At 44.0% G+C, this 26,601-nt stretch overlaps 1 long non-coding RNA gene across 1 annotated transcript in view; it reads right to left on the bottom strand.

The window, feature by feature from the left end:
* The window catches only part of LOC124790048, a 731,797-nt gene that overhangs the window by 236,466 nt on the left and 468,730 nt on the right, over positions 1-26,601 (bottom strand). Inside the window, exon 3 of the long non-coding RNA XR_007016209.1 lies at positions 23,014-23,073. This is a non-coding gene — a long non-coding RNA (uncharacterized LOC124790048). The remainder of the gene's footprint in view (positions 1-23,013; positions 23,074-26,601) is intronic.

Genomic DNA, 26,601 nt, shown 5'->3' with positions numbered 1-26,601 from the left:
AAACACTGACAAGCAGATATCTGTTAAGACATTAGGGACTGACTTCCATGTTACTAGAGGGAACTGTAGAGGGCAAAATCTGTAGAGGAAGACAGAGATTGGAACTGAGGACGTAGGTTGCAAGTGCTACTCTGAGATGAAGACGTTAGCACAGGAGAGAAACTATTGGCGGGCCGCATCAAACCAGTCAGAAGACTGATGACATAAAAAAAAAAAAATACTTGACGTCTCTTCATGTGCTGAGAGGGGAGAACACGTAACGCACCCAGGAGCATTGTCTAACGTGATTGTTTTGCTGATCACCGTTTTATGGTTTGACATTATGTTGCATGCGTGTTCTGCCCTCCAAAGCTTTGAAGATGGCACACTCAACAGTCAACGGTGGTTGACACTGGCTGCTTCCCCACTATCTAATCAGGGGTGCATTCGGCTCTCGTATCACTTTCATGGATGACTGTGCGACCGCAGCGAACAGCGTAGGTGGAGGAATTCTTAGTCAGAGATAATATTAGCAAATGGATTGGCCAACCAGTTTCCACAACTTAAATTCCATTCAGCACTTGTGGGATGCGTTGGGGATACGTGTTGCAGCATATGCTCATACATTAGCAGTTGTCAACCGCACTAGGGAGCAAATGAACGCCCTACCACAGTTCTTCTTACCAGCTTGACGCCCGTGGTGACCACTCACCCTATTAAGAACTATGTCCCGGCTTTTGCAATGTCCGGAAGATCGTTCCGAATCGCGGTGCCTACAGTGTAGTTACTGTCATTGACCGAACGTTTTATTTCTATACGTGTCATTGCGTATTTCATTCGGTTACCTCGTGTTATATATGGTGGCATTCTTCCTACGTACGGTTCCAGATTCATCGAGCTACTCATACTTGACAATGTCACATCGTGCGAAAGTTTCTTTCGACCTTACGTTTTGCCCACTGTTGTATTATTAACAGGCGTTTTGCATCACGCAGGACGTTATTATTAGAACTCCGACACTGTCCGTTCCGAGAAGAGTTAGGCAAAAAAAAAAAAAAAAAAATGGTTCAAATGGCTCTGAGCACTATGGGACTTAACTTCTGAGGTCATCAGTCCCCTAGAACTTACAACGACTTAAACCTAACTAACCAAAGGATATCACACACATCCATGCGCGAGGCAGGATTCGAACCTGCGACCGTAGCGGTCGCACAGTTCCAGACTGAAGCGCCTAGAACGGCTCGGCCACATCGGCGGGAAGAGTTAGGCAAATACTACTTTCCCTCACACACATATAGTGAAATAACCACACTAAGGGATTTTCTCTGCCTCGTGATGACTGGGTGTTGTGTGATCTCCTTAGGTTAGTTAGGTTTAAATAGTTCTAAGTTCTAGGGGACTGATGACCATAGATGTTAAGTCCCATAGTGCTCAAAGCCAAGCCACACTAAGGAACGGTACTTTTATGTTACATCACATTATACAGTTCATACATACTTCAAGGATATATGGATTACGTGTTTGTTACTTATAAGGGGCACCCACAAAATTTCTGTTCGAAGGGCTTCAAGTCCAGAATCGGTATGCCAATCAGGCAAAATCGCCGTGAGCATAGGGACAATCATACCACCAAAGCACGAGGCTGAAGATACACGTTTGTTAAGACACCGTGTCCTGCTCATGAAGAAGTCTGCCTGCGGCACATCCGCATCCAGCATGAATCGTCGATCCATCAAGGCCTTTATTAAGGGACCGAAGGAGTGATAACTGCATGGGGAGCGATCTGGACTATATGGAGGGTGCTCGACGCTCTCCCACTTGTCGTAACTTCTGCGTTACGACGCTAGCGATATGGGGATATGCGTTATCACGTTGCAGCAGCAACCCTTGTCACACGTTTTCCGGACGTTTCGCCTTAACTGAAAGCAGTAATTTCTGCAGCACTGCGCCGCACCGTTCCTCAGTGACGGGAACACCAGGTTTCTAGAATGGGTGAGGGTGGTCTCCCAGATCGACCGGCATCTCGTGTCGAATCGCGACCAGCACGGCATCTGGCGCACCACTGCTCAACGGGGGTTTTCTGCAGACGTGCTGCCCTACACACACTCTCCATTGTCCGATTGACGTCTACCGGTGTTTGTACTTCGACAGCTGAGAAAATATAATGTAGGTCCTCTTTGGACGCATTTGATAATATGTGGCCATATTTGAAATTTACGCATTTACCGAACGCACGCCGAAAAGACAAGAATGCAGCACTAAACACTTGCCTTCATATCGGGGCTTGTATACCCGCATCTGAGTCATGCTACGTTGCATACACGCTACAGCAACATCCTCAAACTTTTTGATCATCCCTTGTGCTTTCGATCTTGATAGTAATACTTGGGCACTACGTTTAGTAGCTACAGGCTTCCATTATCAGCTTTCCTGTGCGTAACACGATTAAAAAAACATGGCGAGTGAATATCGGAAATATAATCATCCGGATCAGAGCCAGTTTGTAAACATTAATCTGATCTATTCTGTAAAGCTTTAACGGCAGCTTTTGTTTCCATTCTGATGTATTTTTGAGATAACTCTGCATTAGTAGATCCGCGATAGTGCAGTTATTAATTTTTTTTCATTCCCTTATTATACTTCATATTAGCAGTTTAATGGAATGTGCAACTTTGTTTTTATGCGCCTTCCGTTCCGCTATTGTGCAAATAAAAAGCATTCAGGCACTTATGATGACGTGAAATCTGCACACCGACAGACTCCCACACACGTGGCAAAGAAATTTCGGGGTTAATTCACGGAGGATTGTCTCTTGCCTATCGCTTATCAGTTTATTGTTGATCATATCTGAAACATACGGGGTGGTCAGAAATAGTCTGAAAAACATGTGAGGGTGTTGTAGGGTAGGTTGTACAGAGGAATAATTTTTCAGAAAATAGTCCGATACGTTGCGCCGTTTCCGAGTTATTTAGGAATGAAGTTAGCCAATAAGGAATTCGCGCACGCAGATTCATGCATCTTCCCAGAAGCAGTGTTGCCAACGTGATCTTCACTTGGTTTCCTCAAACCGAACAAGCGTAACTTTTGTTCACCTGGCTCATATTTATCACTTGTGAAAAAAGCAAATTTCAAATGCTAATGGGCATTTTAACAAGTGGTAAAATGTACAAATGTGTGTGAAATCTTGTGGGACTTAACTGCTAAGGTCATCAGTCCCTAAGCTTACACACTACTTAACCTAAATTATCCTAAGGACAAACACACACACCCATGCCCGAGGGAGGACTCGAACCTCCGCCGGGGCCAGCCGCACAGGCCAAGACTGCAGCGCAAAGACCGCTCGGCTAATCCCGCGCGGCGGACATGTGGTAACTCACGGACCCACGGATGCCAGTGCATTACCACATTTCAGCGTGCGAAAGTGATTCTATTTGCACGGACAATGACCTGATTGGCTAACTTCCATGCTGAATAATTCGAAAACTGTACAACGGTTCGAATTTTTTTCTTTAGTTATTTCTCAGCAGAATCTTCCGTGCAACAGTCTTACAAGCTTTTCAGACTGTTTGTGACCACCCCGTGTCCATATAACTTCTGGAAATGTAAAATTTATTTTAGTTATTTAGTTACGACTTAACCACTATATCCTACATATATTACGATGAAATGATCTGTTTTCACGGTTCCTCAAAATCCGCGGAGAATGTTAACTACGACGCCGGCAATTTCCATCTGTGGAAAACATGAAAAAAAAAGATCTCATAAATGAGAGTAAATGCTGACTCATGATGATAAATTTACTTTATAGTGTGTGTTTGTAACAAACTGTATCCTGTGGACATGGCCTTTTCAAATATGAACTAGTAACGTGCAACGTACAAAGAAGTATCACTGTCTTCCCAGCCTCTTACTTCTTAGTCTCAGCTGCTGGACACGGCGGTGTAGATACTCGCAGGCCGAATGGTTTAGTGTATGCGTAATTGGAGTCTCTCAGGGCACAAAATTAACGATTACCTTGTGAAATATACGACAGAACATCAAAAAGACAGGTACTCACTATTTTGGCTAGCCAAGTGTCTTTGATTCAGTGCTGGGCTACACTCCAAAGAGTCACAGGTAGTTGACAGTATTCTTCAGGATAGTCACCAAGTTTCTGTAAATAGCCGTCGGAAAGTTCTACCAACCATTCAGTTTCCAGACGATACAAATCCGATCTTCAGTGGCGAAATGAATCGAGGTGACAATGTTTAGCGCACTGGACTAGCATTCGGGAGGACGACGGCTCAAACCCGTGTCCGGCCATCCTGATTTAGATTTGTTTCCCTAAATAGCTTCAGGCAAATGCTGGGATGTTTCCTTTGAAAGGGCGTGGCCGATTACCTTTCCCGTCCTTCCCCTGTCCGAGCTTGTGCTCTGTCTCTGATGACCTCGTTGTCGACGGGACGTTACGTACTGATCTCCTCCTCCTCCTTGGTGACGAAGCCATTCGAGAACAGCTGGGTGAACGTCCTCATTGTCGGGAAACCTGCGACTGTCACGAATGAGTTCCGCGATTGCCTGGACATTGTAGTCTATGTTCTATGTCGACGCCTGTCCTGGTCAGCATCATCCATGTCCGTCTGACCATGGTCAAACTGTTGGCACTGCTGCTAGACGCGACATTGCGTTTAGTCCATATAACGTCACAATCTCACGGTGAATCTTTGTGCAGTTCAGACGTTTATGCCCCAAAAGGATTAGCCACATGGGGTAGCCGCGCGTTTTGAGGCGTCATGTCACGGCCCGCGCGGCTCCGCCCGTCGAAGGTTCGAGTCCTCACTCGGTCATGGCCGTGTGTGTTGTCCATAATCTCAGTGACGACTTCACAAAAGACGAATTCGACAAAGACGTGAAAATCAGATTCCGCACAGGGCCCAAAGCGAAGGGATACAACCATCAAGTGTTGGAAGTCACACCCAGAATTTATTGCTACCTCACCAAAAAAGGAAGGGTGTACAGAGACTTCCAATCCCTATCCGTCAAAGACTTTACGTCAGTGAGCCAGTGTTACAACTGTTGTGACCTTGGCCATACAACTAAAGCCTGCGGAGACACAAGTACGACCTGTTAAAGGTGTGGTAAAAAGGGCCTCAAACGCGCGGACTGTCGAGCATCAGAGCCCATCGATTGCATTCCGTGCAGGAACAGGAACCGAATTTGCAATAAGAGCAAGGGTGGCGTCTGCCAGACCTACAAACAGCTGCTTGATAGACTAATTGACAATACTGACTATGGCAACTGAACACCCCCCTGAGTCAACCAACATGCTCCACAAATGAACCCCTGAAAAAACAAGATCATACAAGTCACCATCCACCAGGCACAGAAACCATCTACGTGCAATACTCCGGCGTAAGAGGCAAAAACTATTACCTGACGGCTACCCCAACAATGGTCACATTCCAGGCTTGATACACAATACAAGCCTGGAGGACAGCCATCATGCAATCACAGACTACCTAACACTCACCGGACAAATATCGCCAGAAGCCGCCAAACTAACCTAAGACAAATAATGTACTGGATGACATTCCAGACGACCCTTATGAACAGGATAGACGAACTCGAAGACGAACTACTGAGAATAGACATGATAACCCCAAACCCTGATACCGACAGACCAGAAAACCATACCACACATGACCAACCAAAGCAACTGCACAAAACAGCGTTGCTAACGACTCAAGATCACCCATCCACTCCAGCACAACGACGCACATACGACACTACAAAATGCGAAGGACGCATCAAACCAATGAAATTCATACAAGGTGAGACCTTGAACCCAACGGTGCTAAACACAACCGTAATGCAACCCAGCACAACTGGAGCCGAAACGGAAAACATGGACAAATCAGACACCTCAGACTGTAATCAAATCAAACGCAAAATAACTCACTCTGACTCACTGACAGAGGAAGAAGACGACGTCTATTATTGCCCTTACGCCAGAGATTGTAGTGTTGATAACAATGATATTCGAAACCGTAATACCGACCTTGAACAGGCCACAGCGCCGGCAGACACCACGAATGCCACACAAAAAGCCGCAGCAACAACCGCAACAAAAGTCTGCGAAGGGTCTGGCAATAGAGGCGACAGTGCGCATAACATACCAAAAGCTGCTATGTCTGTCAGAGATAGCGTAGACGAGCAGTCAGGTGGGAACCAAATCACGTCAAATCAATGCAGAATGGAGGCACAAACAACCAACACATCTGATACACATCAAGAATGCACAAACGAAACACACAAAAAACAAACGAATCATCACAGCCTTCAGGAAACTAAAACCACATAGAAAACCCAAACAGCCTAAGAGAGTCAAGAAAGTGAAAGCGTGTGACGACCAATCTACATCTACATCTATACTCCGCGAGCCACCTTACGGTGTGCGGCGGAGGGTACTTATTGTACCACTATCTGATCCCCCCTTCCCTGTTCCATTCACGAATTGTGCGTGGGAAGAACGACTGCTTGTAAGTCTCCGTATTTGCTCTAATTTCTCGGATCTTTTCGTTGTGATCATTACGCGAGATATATGTGGGCGGTAGTAATATGTTGCCCATCTCTTCCCGGAATGTGCTCTCTCGTAATTTCGATAATAAACCTCTCCGTATTGCGTAACGCCTTTCTTGAAGTGTCCGCCACTGGAGCTTGTTCAGCATCTCCGTAACGCTCTCGCGCTGACTAAATGTCCCCATGACGAATCGCGCTGCTTTTCGCTGGATCATGTCTATCTATTCTATTAATCCAACCTGGTAAGGGTCCCATACTGATGAGCAATACTCAAGAATCGGACGAACAAGCGTTTTGTAAGCTACTTCTTTCGTCGATGAGTCACATTTTCTTAGAATTCTTCCTATGAATCTCAACCTGGCGCCTGCTTTTCCCACTATTTGTTTTATGTGATCATTCCACTTCAGATCGCTCCGGATAGTAACTCCTAAGTATTTTACGGTCGTTACCGCTTCCAATGATTTACCACCTATGGCATAATCGTACTGGAATGGATTTCTGCCCCTATGTATGCGCATTATATTACATTTATCTACGTTTAGGGAAAGCTGCCAGCTGTCGCACCATGCATTAATCCTCTGCAGGTCTTCCTGGAGTACGTACGAGTCTTCTGATGTTGCTACTTTCTTGTAGACAACCGTGTCATCTGCAAATATCCTCACGGAGCTACCGATGTTGTCAACTAAGTCATTTATGTATATTGTAAACAATAAAGGTCCTATCACGCTTCCTTGCGGTACTCCCGAAATTACCTCTACATCTGCAGATTTTGAACCGTTAAGAATGACATGTTGTGTTCTTTCTTCTAGGAAATCCTGAATCCAATCACAAACCTGGTCCGATATTCCGTAAGCTCGTATTTTTTCACTAAACGTAAGTGCGGAACCGTATCAAATGCCTTCCTGAAGTCCAGGAATACGGCATCAATCTGCTCGCCAGTGTCTACGGCACTGTGAATTTCTTGGGCAAATAGGGCGAGCTGAGTTTCACATGATCTCTGTTTGCGGAATCCATGTTGGTTATGATGAAGGAGATTTGTATTATTTAAGAACGTCATAATACGAGAACACAAAATATGTTCCATTATTCTACAACAGATTGACGTAAGCGAAATAGGCCTATAATTATTCGCATCTGATTTATGACCCTTCTTGAAAATGGGAACGACCTGCGCTTTCTTCCAGTCGCTAGGTACTTTACGTTCTTCCAGGGATCTACGATAAATTGCTGATAGAAAGGGGGCAAGTTCTTTAGCATAATCACTGTAGAATCTTAAGGGTATCTCGTCTGGTCCGGATGCTTTTCCGCTACTAAGTGATAGCAGTTGTTTTTCAATTCCGATATCGTTTATTTCAATATTTTCCATTTTGGCGTCCGTGCGACGGCTGAAGTCAGGGACCGTGTTACGATTTTCCGCAGTGAAACAGTTTCGGAACACTGAATTCAGTATCGCGGCAATCGCAGGCTGCCTCAAAACCTAGTGATACGAAAGTGCATACCGCTGATGATACCAACACCTTCGCAGCCCCCCAAGCAACAACCTCAATGCCGACGCCCAAGGAAACCCCCACAACAACCAACGAGGAAGCTAATCCAGCGCCCCCCGCAAAGGTGCACAGCAACGCCACTACACCATCACGACACTTCACGGCTACAGAGACGCCAACACACGCCATCGACACCGATAGTTTTAGTTACGACAAGCTAGATATAAATGTAAAATTAAGTAGGCTAGAAAAAAGAGACATCTTAGAGACGGCACAGCGGATGCTCATCCGCACCCTACACCCGTACGGCCAATCTGTTTGTTTCCGTACATGAGAGCAAACCGATAGACTGATTCTCAAAACGGAGAATATTCCAACAGATCCAGACAGCCTACTAGACCTGCTCATGCAGGTGTGCACCCGCAGGGAGGAACCATTCGATATGGACAAGCTTTACAAGGATCACGTAAGGGCTCAAGGGAGAACATACTTCGATTACAGTCAAACTGGCAGCAAGTGCTACGCCACCGTTAAACACCCAAACTGCTAATAGCACAGCTTAATGCTATGCGGAGTATACTTGTAAATTCGGAGCTACCACGGGTCCTACGTGAACTAAAAAGTGACATTATGTGCATACAGGAGCCCTGCACTAGACACGGGCATATCCCCAACTTTCCTCCAAGTGCGGTGACAGTTGCGGAGGGGACAGGCTGCATAGCATCTGTCATAATGCTAAACAAAGAAATACATCCAGTCAAAATTACAGAACTCTGTCCCGAGCACCTAGTTACAGTTGAAGTCACACACAAGGGGGATACTTGGATCATCGCGTCGCTGTACGCCCAATTCTGTCATTGCATCAAACCATACGCAGATCTCATCAGAGATGTTGCGCAATCGCTGGCAACAAAAAATTTCTCATCTGTGCAGACATAAATGCCAGATCAACCCTGTGGCATTCAGACAGAACTGACGACAAAGGTAGAATAATAAATGACATCATCCAAGAAAAAAGACTTCACGTACTCAACAAGGAAGGACATCACCCGACTCACATCGGACACAACGGTCATTCATCAAACATAGACATCACCCTCGTCAATAATGCCGCCATCAAACACATTCGAGACTGGACCGTACATGACCAGATCACTGCTAGCGACCACAACATCACCACACTAACCTTAAGTGGTACACCAAAAGTCAACACAGAAACACTACCAAAAAGACTATTATTTGACAAAACAGACTGGGACAGGGTCAGACAAAAAGTACATGAGCACACACCGCAAGACATCACCTGCAGTGTTGATTACAGAGCACACATGTTGACAGATATCATCACACACACACACACACACAGAACACCTGCATACCCACACAAAGAATGACAAAACACCAAAATATTCCATGGACTACACAACACGACTCAAACAAGACACAAAACGTAAACGTAAGCTTTACCAACGAGGAATTTCAGATAGAGAAAGACAATTACGGCTACACGACTACCGGATTGCCAAGGACAAATATAAACTTGAGCTGAATAAGACCAGGAAAGACCATTGGAACAGTCATGTAGCAGCACAAACACAACTAAACATTTGGAGGGAACCATACAAAATCGTGACAGAGAAAATTAAGAGCCCACTGGTTCTGGGAACGCTGCGACAGGAGGATGGTGAGATGACTAAGGGCTGGAGACGCACAGCGGACTTCCTGCTGAGCAAACTCCTACCTGACGACATCGCAGACACAGACACACCACAGCATGCAGCACTGAGACGCGGAGTAGACACAGTATGCACCACACCAACCGTCACCTGTCCATTTGCGCAGGAAGAAGTGGCGACAGCGATCTCAGAACTCTGAGGTACTGAAACAAATTGCACCGCAGATCACCCCGTTTCTCACAACGTTGTTAAACGATGCATTAAGGCTGGGCCGTGTGCCTGCAGTGTGGAAGACCTCGAAGGCGGTTATCATCAAAAAGGCTTCAGACAAAGACCCATCAGACCCCAAGTCATATAGACCAATTTGCCTTATCAATACACTCGGTAAAGTACAAGAAAAACTACTCTACAAAAGACTACAAGCACACCGAACACTACGGGGACTGACACCACACCGCCCGCATCTCGTGGTCGAGCGGTAGCGTTCTCGCTTCCCACGCCCGGGTTCCCGGGTTCGATTCCCGGCGGGGTCAGGGATTTTCTCTGCCTCGTGATGGCTGGGTGTTGTGTGATGTCCTTAGGTTAGTTAGGTTTAAGTAGTTCTAAGTTCTAGGGGACTGATGACCATAGATGTTAAGCCCCATAGTGCTCAGAGCCATTCGAACCATCTTGAACTGACACCACACCAATACGGCTTCAGGCTCTGAGCACTATGGGACATGACTACTGAGGTCATCAGTCCCCTAGAACTTAGAACTACTTAAACCTAACTAACCTAAGGACATCACACACATCCATGCCCGAGGCAGGATTCGAACCTGCGACCGTAGCGGTCACGCGGTTCCAAACGCGCTTAGAACCGCATGGCCACACCGGCCGGCACGGCTTCAGGGAAGGGAAATCTATAGACGACGCAATTAACAGAGCACTCTAAATAGTACACGATACACCCTCCAAACACACACTTACAGTTATGATAGACATCTCAGGTGCCTTCGACAACCACTGGTGGCAGGCCTTGTTCAAGAGGCTCAGACACCTGCAGGTACCGGAGTCTCTGTATAATAACTTCATGGACTACTGCAGAGACAGAACGGTCGTTTGGCAAATGGACAACCAGAAAGTGATTAAACGAATTACAAAAGGCTGTCCACAAGGGTCGATCTGCTGCCCCATCTTCTGGGACATAGTTATAGAACCGCTCCTACAGTTACTAGAGGAGCACATCTTGACAGATGGAGTTGTCGCTTATGTTGATGATCTACTCGTCGTAGTTTCAGCAAACAACCGTGCCCAGCTAGAAGAAAGAGCCAATGGAACACTTAGGACAACAACCCAATGGTGCACAGATAATAAATTAAAGATAGCAGGAAACAAAACAACTTATACATTGCTAAAGGGTATCCTGCGCAGGAACCCAATAGTCAAAATCGGGGACACAAACATAAAAAGACTAGCAGTGACGCGCTATCTAGGAGTATACATTGATGAACGATTGAACTTCCACGAACACATGCGAATATGCACAAAAAAAGCAGAAAAGATACTACACTAACTGGTTAGGCTAAATTCGGAACAATTCAGACTACCCCTGTCAGTGACACGAACATACCACTGCGCTCTCTTCGAGTCAGTACTATGATTTGCTGCCAGTACGTGGGCCCACAGGTTAAATCTCTCCACCAACAGAACCATTGTACGTCGAGGCCAAAGAAGTGTACTACTTCGACTAACAGGGGCATTCAACACAACATCAAATGACGCACTATGTGTCGTCATGGGAATCTTCCCCATAGATATCACCATCAGGTACCGCGCAGCAATGTGCTGGCTTGGGATGGGGAGAATAGACCAGGTTCGGCAGATCACTGGTGTACCGATTGAGACAACACGCCAACTCAGAGCATGGCGAGTGGATACCTGGCAGAGCGAGTGGGCCAACAGCGATAAGGGCGGCCATGTATACAACTTCTTCCCTGACATCCTGGAAAGACTAAAACTACAACATATTGATCCCAGCCGCGGTATGGTACATTTCATCACAGGACATGGCCCTTATCCCACGCACCTGTACCGCGTGAGTCTGCAGCAGACTAATAGATGCACATGCGGGGAAGAAGGTTCCCCTGAACGTACTGTCTTCTTCTGCGGACAACGCACGAACATAAGGCACACAGTACACATAAATCGCCTGAACACACAGAACGAACTACATGCCATAATACGCGACCCGGAAAGGTGGACTGAACTCAACAAAATAACGGACGAAATATCGAAGATCCAACAAATAGAATACTTGCGCAACAGACCCTACCGAAGGCAAGTCGGTCCAAACAGACGCCACAATGCCCAGGCGGACACAGATATGATTAGCACCACGAGTGATGAAGAAGAAACAGATACAGACCAGGGCACCAACACAGATATTGAAGCGTCCAGCGCGGATGATCCATAGTGTCAACAAAGTCAGATTCAAAGAACAGAGTGGAACAACCGACAAGAGGTGCACAAGTCACACACAATCCTAAAAACAGATTGCACCTTATATGTAAGTAGTTAACAGCATCTCCGTGTCTAATAAGAGCTTAAAGCTAGGTACCTCTTCAAGGGACCTACGCCTTCCGTTAAGAGGCAGCGCACAGTCTGGATGGAATGATCTTAATTGTGGTCCCTCTCTTTTGAGCCCAACCCGACGGATACCTATGGTAGATCGGGGAAAACCACCGTTCAGGCTGTGTTGCTGGCGGGGCCGGAAGGTGGTAACTGCCACACCACGTATCATTGTAAGTCTCATTGGCAGCGTGAATTGTTTGTACAACCAACCTACACAGCCTATACCTCAACCTCCACTACACTAATAACTTCTGATCTGAAGCTTAAAGTTAGGCACCTCTTCAAGGGACCTACGCCCCCTGGTAAGAGGCGGCGCGCGTCCTGTATGGAAGGATCTTAATTGTGGTTCCTCTCTTTTGAGCCCAACCCGCTGGATACCTATGGTAGATAGGGGAAAACCACCGTTCTGGTCGTGTTGTTGGCGGGGCCGGGAGGTGCTTGCGCCTGATGTACTCTACTAGGAGCCTTGTAAGCTCAACACAAACCGTTAGCGTCATTACCTTATTACTTTTACCACAAGTACCCTTTCATTAGCAACTTTGAGCCAAGCACAAAATCAGTTACCTCTCTATTGTATATCGTAAATAGTTCAGCAGGCTGGACATGGAGGTCTTAGTCTTAGTTTCTAGCTTTAACGTATCCTAATATCTTCTAGTTAAGTTAGTTTTTAGAATGGTAGATGTTAAAGGCATGGTGAGCGACGGACGGCGACTTGAGGGTCATTCTAAGACCAGGGCCGCCGCCCACAATCAGGTGACGGTCAATGTTATACCTATCCCTTCTCTATTCAGTTCTCTTCCTTCCTTCTTTCTAAATATTTAATTTCGTTTTGTTTATTAATATCTTACTTGATTTTGTATTAGTTATAAGTATTTCTAATGGTGCACAAAAAAAAGATATCAAATGGATCTAAACAGAGCCCGCCTCCACGTGGCGGGACACGGGCAACGGTGTGAGTGGGGACGGGAGCCGCTGTGGTGTTATATTCAGTCACTCCGGACCCCAGACCCAGTCACAGCCGCTAAGTGGCAACATACGACCCACCATAAGAAATTAGACGGTGGGTCATAAAATATAAGCAGCTAGTGAAAAAAGAAGTGTCCATAACGTAAGTTAGTTTAAGTTAGATTAAGTAGTGTGTAAGCTTAGGGACCAATGACCTATGCAGTTTGATCCCATGAGATCTTACCACATTTTTTTTACCCCAAAGAATTGTACTGCCCTGCGCACTTCAGCTTTGGAGTACGTTTCCAGTTACCACGCCATCTAACACAGGCACCCTGATGCATTTGTCACGTCTGGAGCAGGAGAACTTAGTCTGCAGGAAGCACAGAACATGTACTCTATTCTGATAATGTGCCACTCTTTTTGAGCGATGGTCTTAGTGTGATGTGACACTTGTAACTTGGTTGTTGAGGTACCCTCGTATTAAGAAGAAGAGTTTCGTTGGCGTGGGAGGGTTACACTATTTATTTAACTTGCAGAAAACTGTTTCCACTCGACAACTTTAAAACAGAAATAAGACGCCTGCAACAGTTTTGCAGTATATGAAAAAACGACATAGGCTTTTTCTTTTTATAGAATAATAAGTAAATAGAGTTTGTATACCCGTGTACAAAAATATAATAATTTAGTCACTGACTACTGTGTGTTTTTATTTGTATTTGAAGTATGCGGTCCCGGGTAGATCCTGAATACGAGGTGTGATTTTTAAATTTGCCGGCTTTATGCATCCAACTTTCAAAACTTTTTTACCTTGTTGGTACACGTGTTCCTTACAGAGTAAGACAAGAGTTTACGAGTGGTATAAACATTTCAAATATGGTCGAGAAGATATCGAATGCGACGACAGCTCTGGATGCCGTAACACATCAATTACTGACGGCAGTGTGGAAGACGTAATGAGTATGGTTCTGGAAAACCGTCGAATCGCAATCAGAGACACTGCTGATAATGTCAGAATATCCTTTGGCTCACGACAAGCTATTTTTTTCAGATGTTTTGGGCGTGAAACGTGTAGCAGCAAAGTTTGTACCGAAATTGTTGCATTTCGTCCAAAAACGACGTCGCATATACATCGCTCAGGAATTGCTGAATGAAATCTATAACTAGCCAGAACTTCTAAAGAACATTACAGCAGGGTACTGTAACAACAACAACGCTGTACTATTGTACATATAATATTTTTTTCTTCTGATTTTCGATAAATTAGTGTAATCGATGTTCTGATTTCATTTCTTTTTTGTTTCATGTCATTGTGTTAAGAAAACTGTAAACAAATTTCAATATGAATATTAATGTTTATGTCAAATGTCAAACAATATTGTAACAGAATTGAATTGTAAGAAACGTTGAAACTATTGTAAGATGTTAAAATTGTAATTGTGCGTCTGGTCCATACATAGGCAATGTATTAGGATATGTAGAATGCAAAACCTCGGGTGAATACCCTGTCTGTAGGGGAGCGGTAAAAGGTGGATGGCAGGCGAGCGCGGAAAAATGCACGCGGGCGCTGTACGGTATAACGGGCTCAGCAGTAGTAGCTGGAGTTGGGCATTGGTCTGAGAAACACGCTCTGGATCGAGGAGGCTCTCCTGGAAGACGTAGTTTCATTGAGCCTCGGATATGCCGTTCAGACGCCTATACAGCATGGCAAAATTCCATAGGCACTAAATGGAAAAGTATTGCGACGATATGAAGAAGTAAAGTGCCGATACATCAAGAGCCATTGCTGTGGTTGTATGTGTGCTCTGTGCCTCGCCATCTCGCCGCCCGCCAACCGCCGCATCGATACGAACAGGTAGAAACTTTTAGTACTGTACTGTATTCGTATGGACCAGTGTTACTTTTGTTCCATACTGTTCAATAACAACTTAAATTTTACCAGAACTGTCCTATCATTTAATTATCCTCACAACTAACCTAGCCAGGGTCCTTTCCAAATGTTGTGCAATCCGAGTGTCCCGAAATGAAGAATTAAAGTTTATGTTAATAATAATTACCTGCAGACCTAGCTATGTTAGAATAATGTTTAAAGAACTTTTTTTGTTAATGAACTAACAGACGAATAACAAAGGTCTGACAAAGTTGGAAGATAATTTTGATATCGATTTAGAAATGAAGTTTAATTATTTTGAGGCTGATATAATGGTATTTAAATGAGCAGGAAATAAGACAAAAAGAGTAGTAAATCATATATTGGAAATCTTGAGGGCATAATGATTTCAGTAATTAATTGTTTTAATACAGTGATCATAACAGTTTCAGGGTCCCCCCCCCCTCTTTTTTATTCATTTGAATTCTGAAGTGTTCTAGACTGATTTGATCAGCAAAGTTAAAGTCAATATAAAAAACCAAAATTTATCAGTGTTTTACCTTTATCAAAATTGACGTTGTGTGTGTGATTCGAAAGTGCTATTTCTAGGGTAACCTATGACCGATTTTAATCAGATCAATAGACAGTACGAAGTTTTGTAGTAAACATTATAGTGTAGTTTTATGTATTTATGGTTTATCCATATTAGTACAAAAAGTGAAATTATCAGTTCAGTAGATTTTCTGGTTCTAAAATTTACCATATTATGCTGTGTTACTAATGTGTTGTTTTGCTTGAACGTAAATCAACTTGTACAGGGAAGAAACGCAGTTAATGCCTAATTAGGCTGGAGACCATATTATTAACAAATTGGTAGCATCTTCTGTGTTGTTTCTTGTCCGTCCTGACGTGTAGTTTCATTTCGGACTTGCTTGACGTATCATTGTTATTACAGAGTGAATGTAAGTCTGATTTGCCTCCATTCAGGTACACGCGGTCAATATCTATACAAAAATCCTTTCTCACAAGGTGAAGCCCGTCAACTTACCATAGTACAGGCGTAAAAGAGTATCGTGTGTGCACAAAGCGCAGCGTTACAGTACGAATCAAGGGTATACAGGAATGACGTGGAAACCAAGGCCCATTCGTCAAAAATGGAAAATGCCTTTACAGCTAAGACCGAAAAAGTTCGACAAGTTCAATCACAAGTAAAGGCTGTTCTCACTTTCTTCTTGGACTACAATGGGATAGCCGATCATGACTTCCTGGGTTATGGTAGTGTGGTCAATAAGGAATACCACCTGGAAGTTATGCGCCGTTTGCAAAAACGACTGGAATTGTGGCCAAACCACTAGTGGAAATTGCATCACGATAACTCTCCCGCATACTCCTCAACCCTTGTTCGTGATATTTTGGCAAAAAACAAAACCGTTATGCGTCCTCAGCCACCGTATTCGCTGGATATAGCCCCCTGCGACTTCTTTCTGTTCCTGAGGCTGAGACAACCATGAAAGAACGTCGTTTTGCCACCACTTATGAGATAAAACGAATCGCAGAGGGAGCTGAACACCGTAACGAAATTGAGTTCCAGAAGTGCTTCCAAGATTGAAAAAGGCGCTGACATAAATGTATTATATCATAGGGGGATTACTTTGAAGGGGACAAAGTTGATGTTGATGAATAAATAAAGATTCGTGAAGAAAAAACAGAGGTTCCCCTTACTTTCTCATCGCACGTCGTACATACGTATAAAGTAAACTGGACTTTTGGCCTCGGCTATGACTCCGGAGAAAGACAAAAGTATCTATTGGTTTACCTGCAGCCGTCGAATGACTTAGAGGACATAAACAGTTGGAACACTAGTTTTTCGGACTCTCTTCGTGGTCCTGAGGTGCCTTTTCTCTTGTGGCACTGTTACTTAAACAACTTCACAAATAATGTCATCCACAAACTTTATCCAGTCTCAGCTAGAGCTTCGCTAGAAATGTAAACGCCGCACATCAGTTTTCCTGCAGCCAAGCATTGCAGCAATGGCGAATCTGGAGACTGTGCTATTACACCGATAGCTTACGTGTGTCTGCATTACAAGTCCAGAACAGAAGTGGGTTAATGCAGGCGTTAGGTCAGGGAAGCTCAGCCAAAATAGAAGTGGGTCACTGATCTGCCGCGGGACGCACTCTCGGCGGGAGAGTTGGGACGTAACAACGGCGCGAGATGTTGCGAAAATAATGTCTCTGTCGTTGCCAGCACTGCACTCGCGGGAACGAAAAACAACGGAGCGAGAGGCGAGCGAACGCTCGAGGGGGCTGGCCCGGCCGCGAGATGATGGAGCGGCGCCCACTGCTCCTCGTCTCATTCTCCGTCTCCCGTTCTCTGTCTCCCTCTCTCCCTCTCTCTCTCTGTCTCGTTGGTGGGTCAATCGATTGGCGGCGTGGGATCGACTCGTCCGTCGCGGCGGTCGGCCCGCGACGGCAACGTCGGTAAATAACGCGGCCCGTTACCAGCCGGCCGGGCCATCGCCACTGGCAGCAGTTCGTTTCCGAGAAAAACGGCCCCGTTCTTCAGAGCGCCTCATTGCCGCCTGTAACTAGAGGACTCGCCGCGAATCCCCGGCGCTCTCCAGAGACGATGGATGAGCGCCGACGCGGGACGGCAAACGAATAAGGCCGCGTCGCCGTTATAACTCGGTGCAGCTGGCAGTCGCGATGTTGTAACTTCCAGCGCTTCACAGGAAACCAAAGGGAGGTCTTCCTGAAGTTGTGATTTCTGTCTCTATCCTTTTTTATACACTAATGGTAATATTTTAACATTTCATAAACGAGCCAATTTATCGCAAGATTTGTCGACACATGACATTTGAAAGAGAACCAAAAAGAGTTTGTGCGCCACATTTCAAATGTGAAGTATCTTTACCTACCGATATTATTATTAGTACACAGAATGTCGTACCTAACTTTGCCACCTCATTCATTTCCAAAATGAAACAAGGAGTGAAAAGTACGATTGGCCATGGGTGCATCTATGTCAGGGGCTCTCACAATACGCAGAAATACACAGTCCCTACAAGTAAACAAACATCGCTTTCAAGGCAAAACTAAGATTTTTAATTTTTTACTTTTTTTGCTTTTATTTCTATTTTTTAGTGATCCAAATCATATACATTCTGGAACACTTAGACTTTAAGTAATGGAAATGGTGCTCTAGTTTCTACCGTAATGCGTTGCCTGCACTGTCCTGATACCTGTCATAGGCAAACCGTGCTATGTGCATTATGGCAGAAACTGTGGCGCCGTTGCCATCCTTTTAAATCGACGTATTTCCGAAGATACTACCTTCAGAAAAGTGAAAACAAGTCTACCGACGCTGACTGTCATTTGGGTAGAAAAAACGTACATGTGTCATTTAAAAAACCGTAACTTTGTGTTGAAAGTGATGTCTGTTTCATTTACGAATGGTGCATTCCTGCTCACATGTGAGCCTCTGGCCAACTGCATTTTTCACATTTTGTTTCGTTTCGGAAATATACGAGGTGCCAGAGTTAGATGGAACACCCCGTAGATCTGTGTTAGAACACCTTCCAGCGTTGTTCGACAGCCAATTTTCGTAAACGTCTAGCGTTCCATTCATCTTCTCTTAACTCTCTTGATCCCATTGCTTTTACAGTTCCCTCTACTTGGGATTTCTCCTGCCTTCAGCGTTTCCTGCGGTTCGGTTGCATACACAGAATGACCTTCGTAGATAACCTGGACTCATCCATCTGTCAGACATAAACATAACATGTGTAGGGTGTTCCATATAATTCTGTCACATCAAATACCTCCGAATCGAAACAAAATGTGCAAAATGCAGTTCGGGACAGGGATGCACCATGATAGGGACCCAAAAGTGAGCAGGAATGCTCTATTCATAAATGTGAACGAACATTATTTGTTCCTATTCCATGACGGTTGTTAATGACCCTTCTACACCCCTTCGTAATTGAACCTCTTCGTCATGTACTTTTCGTCTTCCGCACAGTCCCATGATCGTCTGAACACATCTATTTCTGTGGCCCCCAACTTCACCTTATTCTCTACATGGCTCTGCCCCATAAAACAAGGAACTTTTGATCATAGTTTCATGGATAATCTTAATCAATTTCTTTCCTATTTCGCTACTCCAAAGGATTCCGTTTAAACAAGCGAGCCTCACACATTCGTTTCGAAATTTTGTGAACATCCTTACCCGTCGTATCAAATTCTAGATGTGTATAACATGAATAAGTTGCGGTTTCTTCTCTATAGACGTAGATGCTGGATAGTTCAGTCCTCACAGGAAGACACTTTGTTTTCTGTCAGTTAATCTCTAACCTCCATCGCTTATACCTTTTCCGTTGTTTTCGCGTCATATATACTACATCGTCTTTATCGTTGACAATCATGGACTGATCATCCTCAAATTGTAGTGTATATAGACATATATCCCACATTTATATACTAATTTCTCTGCATTTCCTTTTCCACCGATTTAGACCTCATATTACACATCTTTAAACAGGATAATGGGTGCGTGAGAAACACCTCTCTAAAAAAAAATAAAAATAAAAAGGAACTTTAGTCCGGTTGGCTCGGCTTATAGTGCCTTATAACAATCCTTTCCCAGCGTTACAGTTGAACTTAAAATGCAGGATGTATATTCCAGAAATGGCCAACAAAGTTCAGGAAGTCACCTGAGCAGCAGAAGGGGTAATATTGGTCTCCTAAGTCCAGAGAGACAGGTAGTGTAGAGGAAGACAATCTTGAGCCAAAATCGTATCATCCTCTACGTTGTGGGTTGAGGGCTTGACAGGTTCCCTGACACCTGTATAAAAGACTTTTATTACCAGGAAGTCCAATGAAACTTCCTGGCAGATTACAACTGTGTGCCGGACCGAGACTCGAACTCAGGACCTTTGCCTTTCGCGGCCAAGTGCTCTACCAACTGAGCCACCCAAGCATGACTCACGTCCCGTCCTCACAGCTTTACTTCTGCCAGTACCTCGTCTCCTACCTTCCAAACTTTACAGAAGCTCTCCTGCGAACCTTGCAGAACTAGCACTCCTGAAAGAAAGGATATTGCGAAGACAATGCTTAGCCACAGCCTGGGGGATTTTTCCAGAATGAGATTTTCACTCTGCAGCGGAGTGTGCGCTGATATGAAACTTCCTGGCAGATTGAAACTGAGTGGCGGACCGAGACTCGAACTCGGGACCTTTGCCTCTCGCGGGCAAGTGCTCTACCAACTGAGCTACCCAAACACGACTCACGCCCCGTCCTCACAGCTTTACTTCTGCCAGTACCTCGTCTCCTACCTTCCAAACATTACAGAAGCTCTCCTGCGAACCTTGCAGAACTAGCACTCCTGAAAGAAAGGATATTGCGGAGACATGGCTTAGCCACAGCCTGGGGGATGTTTCCAGATGAGATTTTCACTCTGCAGAGGAGAGGCAAAGGTCCCGAGTTCAAGTCTCGATTCGGCACACAGTTTTAATCTGCCAGGAAGTTTCATATCAGCGCACACTCCGCTGCACAGTGAAAATCTCATTCAGGAAGTCCAATATTTGCCTCGAAGGATTGGTTCAAATGGTTCATATGGCTCAAAGCACTATGGGACTTAACATCAGAGGTCACCAGTCCCCTAGACTTAGAACTACGTAAATCTAACTAACCTAAGGACATCACACACATCCATGCCCGAGGCAGGATTCGAAACTGCGACCGTAGCAGCAGCGCGGTCCCAGACTGAAGCGTCTAGAACCGCTCGGCCACAGCGGCCGGCTTATTTAAAGGAGATTCATCTGGTTTCACAAGGCTATATCCCCTGCATGAATAAGGGCAGATATTTGGGGTGAATTTTAAGTTACACATAAGACTACGAACACTGTACTTTATGGCCGAGCTGTTCTAGGCGCTACAGTCTGGAACCGCGCGACCGCTACGGTCACAGGTTCGAATCCTGCCTCGGGCATGTATGTGTATGATGTCCTTAGGTTAGTTAGGTTTAAGTAGTTCTAAGTTCTAGGGGATTGATGACCTCAGATGTTGAGTCCCATATGATCAGAGCCATTTTTGATCACTGTACTTTCAAAAGAAGTTTTACATTTAACACGTGTGCTCGTACAAACTTGTAATGCTCTTTAGTTATGTTTGAAATCAAGGTTTAAATTTATCATTTATAAAACTTCAATGTGCTGCACCCCCCCTCCCACACCTCCTCGCACAATGCACCCCACCACCCAACTACATCTCGCGTTCTGATGACGATAGTCAAACTCCTGTCAGCATGTCTGGAATTACTACATTCACTGATGTTACTATCGGCTGCACAAGCCACCCAATGCTTCTGCAGGTCTTTCATAAATGCGCACCAAAAACTTCTTTTTCAGTCATCAGTCTTCTGGTGGTTTGGTGCAGCCCACCACAAATCCCTCTCCAGTGTCAACCTTTTCATCTCAGAGTAGCAGTTGCAACATACTTCCTCAATTATTCGTTGGGTGTATTCCAATCTCTGTCTTCCTCTACAGTTCCTATCCTCTACAGCTCCGTCTAGTACCATAGAAGTTATTCCCTATGTCGTAACACAGATCCTATCGTCCTGTCAATTGTTCTTGTCAGTGTTTCCACATGTTTCCTTCTTCCACATTCTGAGGGAAAACCTCTTCATTCCATACCTAATCATTCCATCTACTTTTTGACATCACGTCTCAATCGCCACATTTAACACGCTTCGATTCCCTCCCATTCAAAAAACATTACCTACCATCGGCTCAAGCGACTTCAGAGGCCAATAGTGCAATGCGACTTCCGATCGTCCGTTATGGTTTTCACACTTCTCACCGTTAAGAAAAGGTGCAACATGCACAAGACTGTGCAGTAGTAGTTCATCCTGCTGTACACTGAAATTTTTGTATTTTTCTCGCAATCACAGAAAAGGAATATCCGACATATTTGGGAACTTGATACCTGTAGCCGTCTCTTTTAACCACCTCTTCCATAAAAGAAGGATGGTCTGTGAATGTTCTCTCGTTTAACGGCACAAAATACGTGAAGCGTATAAAAGTCTCTACTGCACTCGAATAGGGTTTATGGCTGCTGTGAATCCATGTTTTTACTTGTTCACTTTTCCACGTATGGAACGCAACATCATCACTTACACTAAAAGTGGAAGGATAGTGTTATCCTTATCTCCATGCTCAGAGTGATTTCGTTAAAAAAACCATTAGTTGTTGCACCTCACCAACATGAATTACTTGTAACAACTGAGTCCTGTACCGCCTGAAATTGAAAACTCACCTCAAAACATGCTAGACAGCCACATGAATAACAATTAGCGGCAGGCATGACGAGAATCGTTTGTCGACTACGCGAAAAACGCGATTGAATGTGATTTCTTGATTGGGTCTATGACAGTAACCTGTTGATCGCCTCTTTCACAAACAACGACTGTCTTGCTTTGAGCTGTAGGAAGAGAGGTGCCGCACTCTCGTCAGAATCACACCGCACAGTTATAGAAGAATTGCACCTCCTTAAACGGCGAATTCTAAACGCCTTTGGATTCCGTGTCATTAAGGTATCGACGCTCACTGGGTGATGAACCAGGGAGCGAGCGAGGTAGCTGTGTAAGGGAGACCCTACCAGCAGCCATATGAAACCACAACTTACAACCGCAGCCAAAGAAAACTTCTAGATTCGATTAAGTTTGTACAAAATAGTAAAATCATTTTTTGAGACATAATTCTTGGACACCATGTGTAAAATGTAAACAGTATTCCCTCCTAAATTTAAAAAAAGAAACAAAGAACGAAATGTATGTAATAATAATGAATGTAGGAATAACGTAGCGCAGAGTTTTAGCAAGTTATACTTACAGGTACGTGTACATTGTCTCGTAGGCTGCTTTAAGGCCTCCGCTTAGTCTGATGTATTGCCTGCAAACAACAGAGATACAGATTTAGAAAGATCCAGTTTCGCTAATTGGCGACTAGGTAATTAAACATAAATAAATTTGAAGTCAAAGGTAACATGGAAACTAATAAAATGTTGTAATCGGGAAGTCATACTAGGGAAAGGGACGAGGTTTTTGAAACGTGCTTATTCTATTAACAATTTCACCTTTAGAATCATTGAAAAACTAATTAGATGTCTTGAAACTGAACAATTCATTTTTATAAGGATATAATAGGCCACCCAAAAACTGAAGTATAGTCATGTAACAGTTTTAACTCTCGCATTGAAGCTTTCAGAAAATAGAATAGGACGTGCTTAAATATTGAGGGCAAAATACAGTTTCTTCAACTTTTTTCCGCGACGTGTCAGCAGAAGCTGAGCTTCACAGGAAGCTTAATCAGTTATACCGTAATTCACACAAACGCCATTCCAGGTTAATAAGAAGCGTCTCGCCGACGAACTATGGACCTTGCGGCAGTGGGATGGCAGACTGAGTAATGGTTTCTAAGGAGGGGCACCACCCTCTGCAGTAGTAGCAGGAGCAAAAATCCGAAAAACTGCCTGAAAAATTAACCAATATAGGCATTCCATATGGCTGAAAGCAAGGGAAAACTATAGCTGTTATATTTTCCGGGAACATTCGGCTCTTCTGTATGGGCTTTATGGCATTCTCTTGGAGGAAAGATCTCCAGAGGGGGACTAGCCAGAAGGGTGTACTTCAAAAAACTGAAAAAAATATCGGCCCTCTGCTGGGCAACCTGTGAAATTACACCCATTAATCGAGCTAGTAGGTTACAGGATTTATAAACGGATAGGAGGAAGTTAGATATAGTGAGAATTAATCAACGTGCGCTCGCAGGGGAACAGGACATCCATCAGCTGAGTACAGGATTATCAACACAAAATTGAAGCGGTAATGCAAGAGCAGATTTAATAATGAACAAGAAGATAGTTATATGGATAAGCTACTATAACACCTTAACGAACACAATACCGTTTTTTCGTTATTTTTTGTGTCATCATTCTTCTGACTGGTTCGATGCGGCTCATAGTGAATTTCTCTCCAGTGCAAAACTTATCATCTCAGAGTAAGCACTTACAAACTACGTCCACCTGCAACCTGCGACCTCAGTTGCTGGATATATACCAATCTCTGTCTTCCTATACAGTTTTTGCCCTCTACAGATCCTTCTAGTTAAAAAAATGGCTCTGAGCACTATGGGACTTAACATCTGTGGTCATCAGTCCCCTAGAACTTAGAACTAATGAAACCTAACTAACCTAAGGACATCACACACATCCATGCCCGAGGCAAGATTCGAACCTGCGACCGTAGCAGTCGCGCGGTTCCGGACTGAGCACCTAGAACCGGTAGACCACCGCGGCCGGCTCCTTCTAGTTCGATGGAAGTCAGTCCCTAATGTCTTAACAGATATCCTACCACACTGCCCTTCTTCTTTGTCAGTATTTTTCACATACTGTGTTCTTCGCCGATTCTGCGATGGACCTTCTCATTTCTTACCTTGTCAGTCCGACTATTTCTCAACATTCTTGCGTCGAATCTCTGCTGTTCTGGTTTTCCCACAGTCCACTTTTCACTACCATACAATGCTGTGGTTCAAACGCACGTTCCCAGAGAGACTAATGGAATCCTGCAACAAATCTGAGATGGTAATAGCCAAGACTCTGTTCAAGAATCAGAAGACGGGGAGGTATACTTCGAAAAGGCCAGGAGATAAAGAAAGATTTCGGTTATATTACACCTTGATCAGGCAGAAGTTCTGGAAACAGCTATTTGATTGTATGGCGTACCCAGGAGCAGATGTAGGCTCAGGACACAATTTGGTAACGATGAAGAGTAAGCTGAAGTTTAAAAGACAAGTCAGAAAGAATCAATGCACAAAGACGTGATATACGGAAGTACTAAGTAGTGAAGAGATACGCTTGAGTTCTCTGTAGGTATGGGTGCTACGATAAGGAATAGCTTAGTAGGCAGTTCAGTTGAAGAGGAACAGACATCTCTAAAAAAAGGGAGTCACAGAAGTTGGAGAGAAAATCAAAGTAGCTAACTGCGAAAAACCATGGCTATCAGAAGAAATACTTAAATTTATCGATGAAGAAAGGAAGTCCAAAATGTTCAGAGAAATTCAGGAATACGTAAATACAAGTCACTTATGAATGAAATAAATAAGAAGCTCAGGGAAGCAAAGGCGAAATGGCTGCATGAAAAATTTGAAGCAAAGGAAAAAATAATTATTATCGGACAGACTGACTCAGCATATAAAAAAGTCAAAACAACCTTCGGTGGAATTAAAAGCGAAGTTGGTAACATTAAGAGTACGATGGGGATTCCACTGTTGAAAGTAGAAGAGAGAGGGGATATGTGGAAACAGTACGTTCAGCGCCTCTATGACGGGAAGGAATTATATGACGATGTGATAAAAGAAAAAACCGGAGTCGACAGGTAAGACATAGGGGATCCAGTACTTGCATCAGAATTTAGAAGAGTTGAAATCAAACATTGTAGAAGGGATATATAACATTCCATCAGAATTCCTAAAATCATTGGAGGAAGCTCCAAGAAAATTATTATTCGTGATGGTGTGTAGAATGTATGAGACTACCTATATACCATCAGACTTTCGGAAAAATATCATCCACATAATTCGCAAGATTACAAGAGCCGACAAGTGCGAGAATCATCGCATAATCAGCTTAACAGTTCGTGCATCCAAGTTGCAGACAAGAAAAATAGCAGAAGAATGGAAAAGGAAACTGAGTGTCTGTTATATGACGATCAGTTTGGCTCTAGGAAAGGTAAAGGGACCAGAGAGACACTTCTGATTTGCAGTCGATATATGAAGCACGACTGAAGAAAAATCATGCCTCTTTCATAGGATTTGTCGTTCTGGAGAAAGCGATCGATAATGTTCAAATGGTGCAAAACATGTGAAATCCCGAGAAACATAGAAGTAAGCTATAAGGAAAGAAGGTACAAAAACCACTGGGGAAGAGTAAGAGCTTATAACCAAGAACGAAGTGTATGGATTAAAAAGGGTGTATGACAAGAGATGTAGTCTTTCTCTCGTGCTATTCATCTATATGTCGAAGAAGAAACTACAGAAATAAAAGGAACGTTCAAGAGTGGGATTAACATTCATGGTGGAAGAATATCAACGTTAAGATTCGCTGATGACATTGCTATCATCGGTGAAAGTGAAGAAGAATTAAAGGATCTGTGAAACGGAATGAAAAGTGTAATGAGTATAGAATATAGATTGAGAGTAATTCGAGGAAAGACAAAAGTAATGAGAAGTATCAGAAGCGAGAACAGCAAGAAACTTAAGATGAGAATTGGGGATCACGAAGTAGAAAAAGAAACTCTAACAAGGCAGCAAACACTAATGACAGACGGAGCAAGGAGGACAGAAAAAGCAGACTACCACTGCAAAAAGGACATTCCTGGCCAAATGCAGTCTACTAGTATCAAAAATAGGTCTTAATTTGAG

Source organism: Schistocerca piceifrons, chromosome 3 (genome assembly GCF_021461385.2).
Source record: "Schistocerca piceifrons isolate TAMUIC-IGC-003096 chromosome 3, iqSchPice1.1, whole genome shotgun sequence".
Taxonomy (NCBI): domain Eukaryota; kingdom Metazoa; phylum Arthropoda; class Insecta; order Orthoptera; family Acrididae; genus Schistocerca; species Schistocerca piceifrons.
This window is presented reverse-complemented; position numbering and strand designations above follow the sequence as displayed.